This window comes from Hyla sarda, chromosome 1 (assembly GCF_029499605.1).
Source record: "Hyla sarda isolate aHylSar1 chromosome 1, aHylSar1.hap1, whole genome shotgun sequence".
In the NCBI taxonomy this organism is placed as follows: domain Eukaryota; kingdom Metazoa; phylum Chordata; class Amphibia; order Anura; family Hylidae; genus Hyla; species Hyla sarda.
The window spans coordinates 360,128,826-360,145,852 of NC_079189.1; the positions used below are offsets into that span (position 1 = coordinate 360,128,826).

The 17,027-nt window shown below is 45.1% G+C and overlaps 1 long non-coding RNA gene across 1 annotated transcript in view; it reads right to left on the reverse strand.

Moving 5' to 3' along the window:
• LOC130274347 (uncharacterized) overlaps positions 1 to 15,976 on the reverse strand; it is a 59,821-nt gene extending 43,845 nt beyond the window's left edge. Inside the window, exon 1 of the long non-coding RNA XR_008844335.1 lies at positions 15,306 to 15,976. This is a non-coding gene — a long non-coding RNA (uncharacterized LOC130274347). The remainder of the gene's footprint in view (positions 1 to 15,305) is intronic.
• Between the last annotated feature and the right edge of the window lie 1,051 nt (positions 15,977 to 17,027).

A 17,027-nucleotide genomic window follows, 5' to 3' on the forward strand; every position in this document is an offset into this window, starting at 1 on the left:
CTGCAAAATTAACTGCCCATTATCTTCAATGGGGATTCCATTGTCCCATTCACACAGCAAAATTTTTCCAGCAGTAATTCCACCACGGCAATTCCGCATTTCGGATTCTGAAAAATTATAAAACATGTCTTTTAATTTTGCGGAATTCCATTCAGAGCTCCATTGAAGTTGGGTATTTGAATTCAAGCAGAATCTGTGTTTGAAAGCACAGACATTTTGCTTGAATTCCGCTGGAATTCCGCTCAAGTTCTTCAAAACTGAGTGGAATAGCAGGACAGAGTCTTATATTCTAACCCAAGGCAGAAGGGTGGGATATGTATACAAAGCAATGAAGATTAGTTATTTCAGCCGTTGATTAACCACTACATAAGATGCTTAAGAAGCAATCTGTCTTAATTACTCTAGTTTTCAATAGTGTTCCGCTAAAGTTTAAGTCACACAGCGGTAAATGCTAGATGTTCTGTTATTTGTCTCTGTGACATGCTGCGATGCTGCAACACTGTTCACTGGCTCATTGGGGATCTGTTTTTCTCACAATACCAGTCATTTAGGTGAATAGCTTTTAATGAGCAATAATAACAGTGATTTTATTACTGTGTAACTGAACATTAACTACTTGTGGCTAGAATTCCAGTTGTCAGAATATGGACCCTTCTGCTTACCTGCCACTATATCAGATCTAGCGTTCTGTATGGTTTGCTAACATCTGTAATGAATGGACGTGATTGGTATTACCTGTACCTTAATGAAATAAAGAGACAGAGACCAATATGTGAGTAAAAGTGGGTTTACTAAAAGTATGGAGAACTTGTCCAATCCAAAATTTAATGCAATATCTAAAAGCACAGCAGTCAGCTCAGTCACTTTCATCTGTCGCGAAGTAGTGAAACAGTATGAACTAAGGGGAGTATATACACAACTCCTTGTGGTGCTCAGATCCAGGAAAGGCAACAACCAAAACTCCAAACACAAGATAATTGGGAGGCACTGACCGAATATTGTTTAGAAGTTATCTTTTTATTTTCAGTGAACAATCAGCAGATACTTGGGAGTGGCAGGTGGGATGCCAAACGAACACTGAGAGGTGAGGTAACAGCCATTTCACACCTAGTTTGGTGCTTTCTCAGACCACAGATCACTGACCACTTTGTCTGACAAAGCACTGTACTAGGCCTAAAACGACTGCTGCCTCATCTCTCTATGTTTGTTTGGCTTCCTTGCTGCACCCCGCAGTATCTGATGTTTGTTCACTAAAAATAAAGAGATAAAATCCCCACAATCTTCGGTGAGTGCCTCCAAATTATCTTGTGTTTGGGTCCATAATTAAATAACATTAATCATTAAATAGATTACAAAATACCTTGTCTGGTGTACTGGTGGCTGAGGTTGACATCTCTTGGTAGGTACATCAGGTGTCTTAAAATATTTCTAACTATAACTGAAGGAGAAAGTTACATTTACACCGCAACCACAGGCTACACTGAGTACTTACCCCCCATCCAAAAGAAGAAACAGAGCATGCTCAACTCCTTAACTGTAAAAGCTGACAACGGCATTTGAACAACTTTTGGCAAGGGTAATTGGTGGTTCAGGTGGTTTGCTTTAGATCAGATCCCTGCGATGCAATGCATTTATCTATATGAGCAATTAAATGATTGCTTATACAAGTCCTCTAGAGGGAACAAAAAGTGTTAAGAAATGTATTTGATATTAGAGAAAATTCCCCTTAATTTATATCACCCCCACCCTTCTGTCTTTTTTACGCTATTCCCCATGCGGTCAAGCATGTGAGTAGCATAAAAAAAAATACACCCTCCCAATTAGCAAAATTCATTTTTCACCTCACAAATATTTATTTTTATGTTTGGCGGTATAATTTTTAAAGAAGGATGTCTTTACAAATACATTTGGTTCTGCAGGAACAAACCCTCATATGGGTCTGTAGTTGGAAAAATAAAAGCTTTTAATGGCTACTAAAAGATGACGAGAACATTTTTTTTACTGTAAAAATGAAAATTGGCTGCATCCTAAAGGGGTTAGATAACATTCTGTAGTATTAACAGGAATGCCGTCTTTCAATATTAACTCTTTGTTGTCACTTTCCAATTGACCTGGCAATGCGGGATGCACGAAAATGAAAGGGGTTATCCAGGATTACAAAAACAGGTGATTTTTTTCCAAAAACAGTGCCGCGTCTGTCTCCAGGCTGTGTGAAGTATTGCAGCTCAGCTCCATTGAAGTGAATGGAGCCAAGTTGCGCTATTTATGGAAGCAATTGGCTTTGTTTTCCTATTCCTGGATAACCCCCCCTTTAGGCCATGTTCACACTTCTGAATTTCCAGAATTTCTGCACTGGAATTCGGTATGGAGATTTTGCTGCAAAATTCAACGGGATTCTGCTGCGCTGTGCACAAAGCGGAATTTCCGTGCCAGATATTTCCGGCATGGAAATTCCTCTTTCCATGTCTGCAGAAAGAATGAACCTGAGATGGTGTATTCCTGTGCGGTCCTAGTACCGGCATATTATGCCGACGTCTGTTGACTCCAGAATGTACGCACAAAGATTTTCCGTGCGGACATTCCAGCGTGTGAATATACTGTAGCTGGGAAACTATTTAGGCCAACATCACTATCATGTCTAGGAAGAAGGTGAAAAAACTATATAAATCTGAAATAATAATATAGAAGAACTCTGATACTGAAACTGAATATAGGTTATTGCCACTAGCGTTGATAACCTACACATATAACCTGTTACAGACTGTGACAGTTTGCTTAAGGCTATGACCACCAACAAAACTTGCAAACACTTGAGACTCAGAACACCCCTCTAACAATTCCTCATGAGTAAATCCCAAAGCTGAGCTGTGATTGGTTGGTACAAACTTTTTGGTTTTAAGCATATTGATAAATCGGGGCCATTGTGGGATAATGAATAAATGATGCAGCAATAAAATCAAGTAGTCAAGGACACCTACACTTACCAAGTGTTTTTGCATTGCTGTAGTAGAAAGGTCTTTTTGACACAAAGCAACTACATATGCCAAAGTCCTCTGAAGATTATACTTGGAGGTAATAGGTTCTTGGATCTTTCAGACCATTTGGTTCATATTTTACTGTGGCAGTTTTACATTGCAGCTGCAATCAAATTCTGCAACACATGTGATAAAGGGTTACACCCAAGTTCCACAGGAAAGGCAGGCAATAGTCTTAAATTTTATAGGACCACCGGAGACTTCCGTCAACAGAACACAGTAAACTGGGATGCGCACCAAGTTCAGGCCCTCCATTGTCAAAAGATGTGTGCACCTGAAAGAGTTTACATGGGACTGCTACACCACTTGCAGTTGCAGCACTGTTGACACCTTAGTAGCACCACAGGTCCCAGCGTATTCTCCCCTGGGTCGCCACCCTTTTAAAGTCCCTTTAGGGTTTAGATCAGATTGCACCCTGAAATGGCTTTTGCCCAAGCTTTCCTTACCCCTAGAGATGATCAAATTTTTTGAAAAATTCGATTTGGTCAATTTGCCAAATTTTCTGAAAAAATTTGGTTTGGTTCGAATTTATTTGCAGCGAATCGCTATTAAAAATGTCAAATTTCTGGCCTACAGAGAGCCTCAATAGGGGTGTAGAACACTTTGTCTTGCTGTAACACACATAGGATGTGTGCTGGGATAGTGAAATAATACTGTTATTCAGTATGATATGCAGATCAGAGGCGTCGCTCTTAGAATCACTGTAGTAAATGTGAGAAGGTTATCAGCTCACTTCCCAAGCCTGCAGTGCTCGGACTGGCGTGGCTGCGCCTGTGGCTTCAATGCAAGAGAAAGGAGATTGTCCAGCGTAGGTGGATGTAGAACGGAGCTGTTTATTGCGGAATCAACTTCGGTACATGGACAAAGTAGACAAAGGTGACGTGTTTCAGCCCTGCAGTCGGGCCTTAGTCATGACTTTCTCTATTAGAATCACTGTAGCGCCACAATGACAGAGCCTGGAGGTGGCATCAGTATGGTGGAGACCATATAGTGGCTGAATGGCACAGCGTGAAGGTGGCAGCAGCATGAGGAGACCAAATAGTGGCTGAATGACACAGAGTGGAGGTGGCAGAAGCATGAGGAGACTACTATATGGTCTCCTCATGCTTCCGCCATCTCCAAGCTGTGCCATTCAGCCACTATATGTTCTCTTCATGCTGCCGCCAACTCCACTCTGTGCTATTCAGCCACTATATGGTCTCCTCATGCTGCCGCCACCTCCATGCTGTGTCATTCAGCCAGTATATGGCGAACTTGGCATCAGATGTGTGGCATTAGGCGGGTGGCAGCATCAGAATAGTTGCTGAGGCAGGTAGGCAGAAGAAAACGGTCTCTTTTGCAAAAGAGTTAGTGTGCACAAGTAAGTATTGAGGATATGCATTACTTAAAACTTTACTTTTAAGAATATGCTTAGGATAAAATATATGGACCCCAAATTTTTTCTTTAACTCAAACAAAATGAAAGGTGTGCAAAAAACACCATGTGCCACCTAGTATGGATGTTATGCAAAGACCTCTAAAAAGGTGGAAGGGTACAACGTATGGTCCATATTAACCAGTGGGGGTAAACACTTCCCCTGTAAGGCCCTACTCTCGCATAAAAAGGGCGGCCCCACACAGGAACCTCTCCCTATTTCAACCTACAAACATTGCCATTTCCCAGGGTTTGTGGGTAGGTGGAAATAGGGAGAGGTTCCTGTATGGGGCCGCCCTTTTTAAGACGAGTAACACTTTCCTCAAAAATGTGGAGAGGAACAATGTATTGTCCATTGTAGCAGGTGGGGGTAAAAACTTCCCCTGAAAGGCCCTACTCTCGCCCTATAAATTCCCTTCTTGGCAAGTGTTACTCACCAGGAAACTCTCTTTATTTCCACCTAAAAACCCTGGGAAATGGCAGTGTTTGTAGGGGGGAAAAGGTAGAGGTTCCTGTGTGGGGCCACCCTTTTTACAGCCAGTAACACTTGCAAAGAAGGGAATTAATAATGCGAAAGTAGGGACTTACAGGGGAAGTTTTACCCCCATCGGTTACAATGGACCATACGTTGTTCCCTTCCACCTTTTAGAGGTCTTTACATCACATCAATACTTCATGGTATAGATGGCATATGGTGGTTTTTGCACACATTTCCTTTTGTTTGATTTTTTGAGTACAAATATTTTATCCTACGAAAAGTTAAAGGGGTACTCCGGTGATCAACGTGTTTTTCCGTTTTTGACTTACCCTATTTGTTTTGTTTCATTTCTATTCTTGTTGTTTAACCTACTCTATTTCCATTCTTTGTTGTCTTTTTATCCACCACTTTGTTTTCCTATCTTTGCTTCTATTTCCTGTTTCTTGCTGTGCTGAAAACTACAAATCCCAGCATGCCACATGCCTTGCTGGTTTGGGGTGGCTCCTTTTTTTTTTTTTGTTCCGCCCTTTACCCATCCCACTATTTTCCCGGGTCAGCCCCCTTATACACAGCACACTAATATAATCAGCCTTGGTTGGGATACACTGTCATACACACACACAAAAGGGACTACATCTCCCAGCATGTGTCATTCAGGAGTCTTCAGTCTGTGGTATAACACCAGCATGGTGCCTCTGTAGTCTCCTGGGGGTTGTAGTTCACCACACCTCTGTAGGGCATACACCAGTGTTTCCCAACCAGGGTGCCTCCAGGTGTTGCAAAACTACAACTCCCAGCATGCCCTGACAGCCTTTGGGCATGCTAGGAGTTGTAGTTTTGCAACAGCTGGAGACTGGTTGGGAAACACTGGTGTAACATGATGTGTATGCTGAATAGGCTAGAACAGTGTTTCCCAACCAGTGTGCCTCCAGCTGTTGCAAATCTACAACTCCCAGCATGCCCAAAGTCTGTCAGGGCATGCTGGAAGTTGTAGTTTTGCAACAGCTGGTGGCACATTGGTTTGTAAACACTAGCATACACACACACAACAAGGACTACAACTCCCAGCATTTGTCATTCAGGAGTCCCCCCCTCCCCCTTCACATATAGAGATCATTCCCAGTATGAGATTTATTCCCCTACAGTCCATACATCCCCAGCCTGAGCACACTTATGTTCTCTGTGAGGTCCTTCTCCTGTGCAGACCTGTGTCCTTAGAATACAGAGCAGGGGGGAGGGGAGGTGAGGAGCTGTGTACTCAGCTGGATGAGATGAGGAGGCGTGGCTTATTTTTCTCATGCAGACAGAGGGGGAAAAAAAACTGTGACATCTTGTCCACAACAGACTCAGAACTGTGGACAACAGTAAAAGAAAACCCTCTGAACTACAGAACTTCCTGCCCAACAAACAGGTAAGAAAAAGACACACATGCTGCCAAAACATATAACACATGTATATTGCAAAAAAACTAAACTTACAAAGAAGATGCCATATAGTCAATAAAATTAACCACCGGAGTACCCCTTTAAGTTTTAGCTAATGCATATCCTCAATACTTACTTGGGGTTTGATAGCAAGGAATGTCTGTAACTGGGGAGCAAAACCTTAACCCCTTAAGGACTGAGCGATTTCACGTTTTTGCATTTTCGTTTTTTCCTCCTTGCCTTTAAAAAATCATAACCCTTTCAATTTTGCACCTAAAAATCTGTATTATGGCTTATTTTTTTGCACCACCAATTCTTGCAGTGACATTAGTCATTTTACCGAAAAATCCACGGCGAAACGGAAAACAAATTCATTGTACGACAAAATCGAAAAAAAATGCCATTTTGTAAATTTTGGGGGCTTCCATTTCTACGCAGTACATTTTTCGGTAAAAATGACACCTTATCTTTATTCTGTAGGTCCATACGGTTAAAATGATACCCTACTTGTATAGGTTTGATTTTGTATTGCTTCAGAAAAAAATCAGAACTTTTTTATTTTTGTGTTCAGGGCGCTATGAGGGCTCATTTTTTTGCACCATGATCTGAAGTTTTTAGCGGTACCATTTTTGTTCTGATCAGACTTTTTGATCACTTTTTATTCACTTTTTTTGTGGTATGAAAAGTGATCAAAAATGCGCTATTTTGGACTTTGGAATTTTTTTGCGCGTACGTCATTGAACGTGCGGTTTTAAAAGTGGTATATTTTTATAATTCGGACATTTCCGCACGCGGTGATACCACATATGTTTATTTTTATTTACACTGTTTCATTTTTTTTACTAGGAAATGCCGGGTGATTTAAACTTTTAATTCAGAAGGGAATACCTGAAAGGGTTAACTTTTTTTTAACTTTTTTTTTTTTTGCGAGCTCATAGCTCCTATAGGGACCTATGAGCTTGCAATGGCCGATTGCATACACAGATTGTTGTCTTGTCGTTGCATAGCAACAAGCTGTGTAATCGGCGGTTGATTGCTCCAGCCTGTAACTCAGGCATGGAGCAATCAATCAGAGCCGGGACACCGACGGAAGAAGGTAGGGACCTTCTTCTTTCCGGGTAGCTGATCGGGGCATCGCGATTTTATCGCGATGACCCCGATCAGCCCGACTGAGCAGCTGGGAAGCATTTACTTTCACTTTTGATGCGGCGCTCAGCTTTGAGCGCCGCATCGGGAAGGGTTAATAGCGATTGGCCGAACGATCGCGGCCGCCCGCTATTAGCCGCGGGTCCCGGCTGTGAATAGGTGCCGGGACCATCCTGCTATGACACAATATTTGTGAAGTGTTGGTGTGGCACCATGGTCAATCTACTCTAATGTATCAGGCATTGGTGGGTGAAAATCCTGGCTGATCCATACCTGATTCATCTTCACAAAAGGTCAGTCTCTCCACATTTTTCATGGACTGACAAGTTCTCCTTGGGGTTACTATGGCCCCCCGCCGCACTAAACACATGCTCTGATGGCACACTACTGGCCAGGCAGGTCAGCTTTTCCAGGGCAAACTCTGCTAGTTAAAAATCTAATTTGGCTGCCCAGAAGTCCAGCAGATCTTCAAGGTGTGTTGGCATGGTCATGTCAAGGTATGCCATTACCTGCTGGTTCAGGTCCTGCTCCAGGTCTACCTGCTTCTGATGAGTTGCTTCACTATGGGGGTGAAGAAAGCTACTCATCAGCGACTGTAGACTCAGGCTGCTGATGGAGATGGTACTGCTCCTGCCACCCCACCCCTCCCCAGCCGCCATGGCAGTGGAAGGTGAGCGCAGAGGGCCCCCAGAGTAAGACCTGTGAGAGGATGGACGATAGCGCAGATAGGCATCGTCAGACTGACTACGTAGGATGCCTCTGTAGTAGGTAAGTTTGTCCTCCCTCTCAGTTGGTGTAAAAAAGGCCTCCATTTTGTGGCGGTAGCGAAGATCCAATAAGGAGGAGAGCCAGAAGTCATCCCGCTGCCAAATGGTGGCAATTCGGCGGTCACTACGCAAGCAAGTGAGCATGCAGTGTGCCATTTGTGCAAGTGACTCAGAGGGGGACTCCCTGCCTCCATCTCCACTGCATACTGCCACGGTGTGTCTGGGTCCTCTGTCTTGCCTTCCTCATAACCCTCTAGCTCCTCTAGTTGCTCCTACTCCTCCTTTCCTGTCAGATGACAAAAAAAACGCCCATCTCGCAAAACCTAAACTGTGCTCCACTGTTCCCCTCCCCCTCCTCCAGTTTAGCCCCTACAGGGCTCATGTGGCCGCGAGATGTAGGCGCCATGTCTCCAGTGCCCTGACAAGCAATTGTTTCCAACACGTGTTGTACTAGATGAAGCAGTGGAATGACGTTGTTCATCCCGTAATCCTGGAAACTGACTAAAAATGTGGCTTCCTCAAAGGGCCTGAGAAAACGGCAGGTGTCATGTATGAGCTGCCATTGGTTGACATTGAAGTTACACAGGAGAGTCCCCCTATCCGCTTGGATCATCAAAAAATTGGTGATAGCTTTTCTCTGTTTGTATAGTCGGTCCAACATATGGAGGGTAGAATTCCAATGTGTGGAAACATTGCAAATCAGACTACGTTAGGGGACGCCGTTCTGACGCTGCAGCTCAAAGAGGGTGTGCTTTGCGGTGTACGAGTGGCTGAAGAGCATGCAAAGTTTCCTTCCCATTGTTAGGATGTCTTGCAGATGTGGGGGAGGGGAACACTTTAGGAACTGCTCGACAACCAGATTGAACACGTGTGCCATGCTGGGCACATGGTTCAGCCTTCCTTGTCGCAGCGCAGACAAGAAGTTCTTCCCGTTATTGGTCACCATGTTTCCCATTTCCAGTTTTCGTGGAGTAAGCCATGATTCGATTTCTTTATGAATGACTTTTAGCACTTCCTCCCCTGTTTGCCTCCATTCGCCAAGGCAAACCATGTGAAGAACAGCGTAACACTGCTGTGCCCTGCACACATGATATGCTGGAGGGGCACTGAGACTTTTCCATGCAGTGGAGGCCGAGGACACAGTGGTGGTAGAGGAGACAGAGTCACATACTGTCGAAGGACCAACGGTCTGAGAACGTGGAGGCAGAAGCGGCGTGACCTGTCCAAGTTGCTGTTGTGGCTGTGCAGGAACCACATTCACCCAGTGGGCCGTAAAGGACATGTATTTTTTCTGACCGTAGTTGCAGCTCAAGGACTGGCCCACCTTCTGTTCCACAAAATTGTGCAGGGCTGGTACTGCCTTCTTCACAAGGAAATGATAGCTTGGGACTCTCCACACTTGAAAAGGGAGGGACTGCAGCACCAGCAACTTGTACAGGAGCCTATTCAGCTTCCGCACCGTTTCATTGTTGATGCATATTGTTGACTCTTGGACATTGCTTCGCTGATGGATTGCTGGCAGAATGACTGACTTGAAGTAGGAGGAGCATCTGGAGTGACAGAAGATGAGTATGACACACAGCTCCCTTCGGCTGAGGTGGTGGAGCCTTGGCTGGCTGAAACAGGGAGCAGCGTGCCACAAGGTGATGCAGCAGGCTGGACCACCACATCGGAGCCACGGTTCTCCCAGGCTGCTTTATGGTGATGCTGCATATGTTGACGCAGGGCCGTGGTGCAAACATTGGGATCCTGTCCACGCTTCACCTTCTGCCGACACATCTTGCATCGTCCAACTGACTACGTAGGATGCCTCTGTAGTAGGTAAGTTTGTCCTCCCTCTCAGTTGGTGTAAAAAAGGCCTCCATTTTGTGGCGGTAGCGAAGATCCAATAAGGAGGAGAGCCAGAAGTCATTCCGCTGCCAAATGGTGACAATTCGGCGGTCACTACGCAAGCAAGTGAGCATGCAGTGTGCCATTTGTGCAAGTGACTCAGAGGGGGACTCCCTGCCTCCATCTCCACTGCATACTGCCACGGTGTGTCTGGTCCTCTGTCTTGCCTTCCTCATAACCCTCTAGCTCCTCTAGTTGCTCCTACTCCTCCTTTCCTGTCAGATGACAAAAAAAAAAAAAACACCCATCTCGCAAAACCTAAACTGTGCTCCACTGTTCCCCTCCTCCAGTTTAGCCCCTACAGGGCTCATGTGGCCGCGAGATGTAGGCGCCATGTCTCCAGTGCCCTGACCAGCCATTGTTTCCAACACGTGTTGTACTAGATGAAGCAGTGGAATGACGTTGTTCATCCCGTAATCCTGGAAACTGACTAAAAATGTGGCTTCCTCAAAGGGCCTGAGAAAACGGCAGGTGTCATGTATGAGCTGCCATTGGTTGACATTGAAGTTACACAGGGGAGTCCCCCTATCCGCTTGGATCATCAAAAAATTGGTGATAGCTTTTCTCTGTTTGTATAGTCGGTCCAACATATGGAGGGTGGAATTCCAATGTGTGGAAACATTGCAAATCAGACTACGTTAGGGGATGCCGTTCTGACGCTGCAGCTCAAAGAGGGTGTGCTTTGCGGTGTACGAGTGGCTGAAGAGCATGCAAAGTTTCCTTCCCATTGTTAGGATGTCTTGCAGATGTGGGGGGGGGAACACTTTAGGAACTGCTTGACAACCAGATTGAACACGTGTGCCATGTAGGGCACATGGTTCAGCCTTCCTTGTCGCAGCGCAGACAAGAAGTTCTTCCCGTTATTGGTCACCATGTTTCCCATTTCCAGTTTTCGTGGAGTAAGCCATGATTCGATTTCTTTATGAATGATTTTTAGCACTTCCTCCCCTGTTTGCCTCCATTCGCCAAGGCAAACCATGTGAAGAACAGCGTAACACTGCTGTGCCCTGCACACATGATATGCTGGAGGGGCACTGAGACTTTTTCATGCAGTGGAGGCCGAGGACACAGTGGTGGTAGAGGCGACAGAGTCACATACTGTCGAAGGACCAACGGTCTGAGAACGTGGAGGCAGAAGCGGCGTGACCTGTCCAAGTTGCTGTTGTGGCTGTGCAGGAACCACATTCACCCAGTGGGCCGTAAAGGACAAGTATTTTTTCTGACCGTAGTTGCAGCTCAAGGACTGGCCCACCTTCTGTTCCACAAAATTGTGTAGGGCTGGTACTGCCTTCTTCACAAGGAAATGATAGCTTGGGACTCTCCACACTTGAAAAGGGAGGGACTGCAGCACCAGCAACTTGTACAGGAGCCTATTCAGCTTCCGCACCGTTTCATTGTTGATGCATATTGTTGACTCTTGGACATTGCTTCGCTGATGAATTGCTGGCAGAATGACTGACTTGAAGTAGGAGGAGCATCTGGAGTGACAGAAGATGAGTATGACACACAGCTCCCTTCGGCTGAGGTGGTGGAGCCTTGGCTGGCTGAAACAGGGAGCAGCGTGCCACAAGGTGATGCAGCAGGCTGGACCACCACATCGGAGCCACGGTTCTCCCAGGCTGCTTTATGGTGATGCTGCATATGTTGACGCAGGGCCGTGGTGCAAACATTGGGATCCTGTCCACGCTTCACCTTCTGCCGACACATCTTGCATGTGGCCATGTTAACCTCCTCCGGATGTTTGATGAAAAACTTCTTGGCTGGTCAGTAGCTGCTGACTGTCCTCTAGATCGTCCTCACTAAATAGTGGAGCTGAACCCACAGCATAAGATACTTCTGTGCCACTCCTCTGTGCAAGTCCTGGCACTTCTCTGTCTGACATACTTAGTGCGTATATGAGGGGAGTACAATACGCTCCACTACGCTTAAAAAGTATTTGTGTACAACACCAGCTTGTGTGAACTTTGCCTGGCCTTTCACAGTATCTAGGCCCTTGAGACTTTAACAGGAACTAAATAGTACACCACTTAGATGTACGTATGTGGAATGCACATATGAGGGGAGGACAATGCGCAACAGTACGCTTAAAAAAGTATTTGTGTACAACATCAGCCAGTGTGTACTTTTGCCAGGCCTTTTACAGTATCTAGGCCCTTGAGACTTTAACAGGAATAAAATAGTACACCACTTAGATGTACGTATGTGGTATGCACTTATGAGGGGAGGACAATGCACTCCAGTACATTAAAAAAAGTATTAGTGTACAAAACCAGCCGGTGAGTACTTTTGCCTGGCCTTTCACAGTATCTAGGCCTTGAGACTTTAAAAGGAGCAAAATAGTACACCACTTAGATGTACGTATTGTAAGGATTTCTCCCTGGGGATAGCTCTGGGATCATCCTTGACTCTGCCACAGGACACATTTCCACTTCAATCAGCAGGCAAACAACAGTACTTTATGCAAGTCCGGCCCCTTCCCTTGCCACAGTATGTGGTATGCACTTATGAGGGGAGGACAATGCGCTACAGTACGCTTAAAAAAGTATTTGTGTACAACACCAGACAGTGTGTACTTTTGCTTGGCCTTTCACAATATCAAGGCCCTTGAGACTTTAACAGGAACAAAATAGTACACCACTTAGATGTACGTATGTGGTATGAACTTATGAGGGGAGTACAATGCGCTCCAGTATGCTTAATAAAGTATTTGTGTACAACACCAGCAGTACACTCCAGTGCTGCAGCACACAGTCACTGTGTACTACACCCAAAATTGCACTCTCTCAATCTCACTCCCTTCCCTATCAGTGCTTCTAGACAGAATTTGTTCTTGAGCTGAATCGCTGCTGTTCTGTGCAACACACTGCTCTCTGTCCCTCTCTGTAATAGAAGGCTGTAGTGACTGGGAGGTGAATCGCTGCAGTAAGAATGCTTTTCTGTGCAACACACTGCTCTCTGTCCCTCTGTGCTACAGAACGCTGATGCGACTAGGAGGTGAATCGCTGCTGGAAAAAGCTTTTCGGGCCAACACACATCGCTGTCTGTCCCTATCTATCTCTCTGCAATGAAAGGCTGAAGTGATTGGCCACAATATGGCTGCCGATCACATAGGGCTGTGACATCACAGGGGTGACTGGCTGCTGATAGGCTGCATGCTGCATGTGATTCAGGGTAATCCTGCCTACCGTTGTTCCCACCTTCCCAGGATTCCTTGCCCCATGTCCTCACATGTGGATCCACCATTTTAGATGCCCTGGAGCCTCGACCGCACTAAATGGAGTTTAATGAAGCGATTGCGTGAATTCATCGCGCCAATATTCGCATTCGTTGTAAATCGAATTTTTCTTGAAATTTGTCACAAATTCGGATTTGTCAGCTTAGATTCACTCATCCCTAATGGCACCTATAAGGAGTAATTTGTGATATTCAATTCACTACCCATTTCGGAATCCCCTTGACTAGCCTACCTGTGTGACTGTAAGATGCACACTTGCAGATATAGAGAAAACAGTCTCTTTAACACTAAGCCAAAGTACATTCCCTGATTAGTATTCTTAGTACCACTTTAGCTTGTTCAATGCACAGATAAACTTTATAGTTAATTTGTATTTACACTACATGCCTCTTAGGCTAAGTTTCCACTTTTTTTTTCTCCTGGCAGTTTGTGGAAAACTGCCACTGCAGTTTTTGAGCCAAAGCTAGAAGTGTATTCATAAGGAATAGGACATATAAAGGAAGGACTTACACTTCACCTCCCTTAGGCTAAGTTTCCACTTTTTTTTTCTGGCAGTTTTTGGAATACTGCCACTGTAGTTTTTGAGCCAAAGTCAGAAGTGGATCCATAAGGGAGGAGAAGTGTAAGTCTTTCCTTTATATGTCCTATTCCTTTTGAATACATCTAGGGCTTTGGCTCAAAAACTGCAGTGGCAGATCTCCAAGAACTACCAGAAAAAAAAAACAAGTGGAAACTTAGCCTTATACTATTTTCTGCTTTGCAGGAGAAGGCTTACCACAGAGTAGGACCAGTTTCTCACCAGTACAAACACCTGTAGACAGTATAAACTTGGACTAGACAGTACAGTTAATATAAACAGTGGCTCGGGCTATTTAACAATCTGGGTGCCTCTTTAGACTGTCTAGTTTAAGTTTACAATATCTATAGTATTAGTTGATTTACTTTACACCAAATTTGTGCACCAAAACCATGCCCCATTTTCTGTTTCCAAGTAAAGCCACACACCCCGAATATATTCTTTAATTTATAGTGCCCTATCTCTTCAATGTACTATCTCTTCCCTTTCTGTACAAAGACCGTTTTTAGTGTTTCTGTGAAGAGGAGATATAAATCTTGTTTAGCAGTCTAAATAAGCATGTAAGTCCTTTAATGTTTACACAGTGAAGGAATACAGTGGTAAGTGCTTCATTTGATACTATGAATAGTGGAATCTGCAAGCTATACATATGCTCAACTATAAAGAGAAAATAAATGAGCCCATGTTGACAACATCTTTAGGATTAACACAATCATATTCAGGGCTGCCATCAGAAATTTTGGGGCCCCTTACACTGCTCACTGCCTGGGCCACCACTGCCTGGTGTGTCCCCAAGGCGGCCCCCAGGGCCGGCCCGCCATATTCCCTATTGGCAATGAAAGAAATATTTTGAAAACACAGGACAAGAAAAAAGAAGAAGAGCCTTTTAATTGAATGAGGAAGGAGGAAATTAGAAAATATTATCACCATACATATTACTATCATACTGTTACTGACCAAATTCTGTATACTGAGACCAATATTACTAATAATACCAGTATACAAGGAGAATTATCACAATACATATTATTTCAAAAAATATTTTGAAAACAAAGGACAAGAAAAAAGAAGAGCCTTTTAATTGAATGAGGAAGGAGGAAATTAGAAAATATTATCACCATACATATTACTATCATATTGTTACTGACCAAATCCTGTGTACTAAAACCAATATTACCAATAATATCACACCATGACCACTGCCGTAACATAGTGACTGTATTAAAATCACAGAACATAGACCAATATTCCCCCATACAAAGCCCATAAAGCAGTGACCCGCAGCTATGCAGAGGCGCTGCGGACCGTATAAGTGATTACAGTGCATTTATTGACTCACAGGAGACGTCTTCTTTGAGTCTTTCTCTTTCCTTTTCTTCTCTGTCTTGCTCAGACCATCATGAAGTCTTCTTCCAATCATGATTCATCTTCACAGAATCTGACAAACAAACATACATATTAGCCTTCACAAATTTCAGCACATTCCCCACCTGTTCCCCACTCTTAGTGCCCTAAATAATGCCCCTCTTGGGGTGTGTTGGGGGGAAAGGGTAGGGGGATTGGGTGGTGGTGGGTAGGTAATTTCCTCTCCCCTATTAGGTAAGGCCCCCATTAGGTACGTAGGGTATGCCCTCTATATGGTAAAAGCCCCCAGCAGATCAGTAATACCCCAGTAGGTAGGTAATTGCCCCAGGAGGTAGGTAGTAGATGATGCCCCCAGTAGGTATTAGGCAATGCCCCTAGGTAGTTCGTAGGAAATGCTCCCAGGTAGGTCATAGGTAATACCCCCAGTAGGTAAGTGGTAGGTAATGTGGGTAGTGCCCCCCAGGAAAGTAATGACCCCAGTAGGTAGTGCCCTCAGTAAGTAGTTCACCCCAACAAGATAGTGCCACCAGGTAGCTCATCCCCACAGCAGATAGTGTTCACAAGAAGGTCATACTCCCTGGTAGGTTGTGCCACTACTATAGTGTCCTATATACTATATAATGTCCCTAATTGATAGTGCCTCTAGTAATAATGCCCCCAGGTAGGTTGCAGGTAGATAGTGCCCCTAATAGATAGTGCCCTCAGTAATAGTGCTACCAGGAGATGCCCCTCAGCAGGTAGTGCCTCCAATAACTGTGCTCCCAGGTAGGAGATGCCCCCAGCAGGTAGTTCCCCCAGGTAGGAGATGCCCCCAACAGGTAGTGCCCCCCAGCTAGGTAGGAGATGCCCCTAGCAGGTAGTGCCCCCAGCCAGGTAGGAGATGCCCCCAGCAGGAAGTGCTCTCCAGCCAGGTAGGAGATGGCCCCTGCAGGTAGTGCCCCCCCAGCCAGGTAGGAGATGGCCCCAGCAGGTAGTGCCCCCCCCCCAGCCAGGTAGGAGATGCCCCCAGCAGGTAGTGCCCCCAAGCCAGGTAGGAGATGCCCCCAGAAAGTAGTGCCCCCCCAGCCAAGTAGGAGATGCCCCCAGCAGGTAGTGCCCCCATGTATGTCGTTACTGCAGTAATAGTGCCCCCCAGGTAGGAGATGTCCCCAGAAGGTTAAGCCTCAATATAGATAGGGCCTCCACTACAAAATGCCCCCAGATAGGTTCTCTTAAAAATAAAATAAAAAATCCCACTCACCTTTCTGCAGATCATGCATGGCTGCCGGGGCCCCTGGATCCTCCGGAGCGGAACAGGACACATTGGCAGACCGCGTGATGAAATGACATCATCACGCGGCCTGCAGCATAGTCTACGCAGCCTGTATGCACATTGTGTACGCTATTTGCGTAATGTACGTATAGGAGCAGGATATTTCTTTATTCTGTACGTAGTATACGTGCGCAATTGGCGTAATGTACGTACAGAAGCAGGGGACCGTTGTTTAAACAGCAGCCTTCTGCTTTTGTGCTGGGGCTGTTGCAGGGGGGTGCAGCTGGGGATCGGGCCCTTGTGGCAGCCCGGGCCCCTTACTGGCGGCCCTGATCATATTAGAGGAAAAGGCTGTGATTTATTTTTAGAAGACTTAAGCTGCTGAATAAACAACTGCTAGAAGAGAGCGTGAAGGTTGCTAGTGCAGTCAAGGACAATTTTCAG